The sequence below is a fragment of the Mustela nigripes genome, chromosome X (genome assembly GCF_022355385.1).
Source record: "Mustela nigripes isolate SB6536 chromosome X, MUSNIG.SB6536, whole genome shotgun sequence".
Lineage (NCBI taxonomy): Eukaryota > Metazoa > Chordata > Mammalia > Carnivora > Mustelidae > Mustela > Mustela nigripes.
The window spans coordinates 45,856,338-45,856,910 of record NC_081575.1 but is presented as its reverse complement, the minus strand read 5'-3'; positions in this window follow the sequence as shown (position 1 = coordinate 45,856,910).

Here is a 573-nt window from a genome sequence, read left to right as displayed (position 1 = left end):
AAAGCCTCTGTCTTCAGCTCAGGCCATGATCTCAGGGTCCTGGGATCATGCCCCGAGTCCAGCTTTCTGCTCAGTAGGAAGCCTGCTTCCTCCTCTCTCTCTCTGCCTGCCTCTCTGCCTACTTGTGATCTCTGTCTGTCAAATAAATAAATAAAATCTTTTTAAAAAAATGAATAATTCCTGTCTTTCTACACGCAAACTATGTGCTAGGCAATTTGCAAGGTGCTTTACAAATAATGTCTTGCTAAATGGGTCACGACAATCCCATGAGCTACGTATTATTATTACCCTTTTTTTTTACAGGCAGAAGGACAGGGAACAGGAACAGGTTGGAGAGGTTAATAACTCACCCAAGTTCACACAGCATGTATGTGATGGAGTCAGGATTCAAGGCTAGATCAGACTGATTCCAAAGCTGGTCCTCTTGGCCAGTATGCTATATTGCCTCTCTGAGCACCTGTACATTTCATAAACTGGACTGGGTACTAAACAGAGATACAACAGTGAACAGGAAATAATAGCCTTATGCCTTCAAACTTACAGTCTAACTGGATGAGGAAAACAAACAGTTAA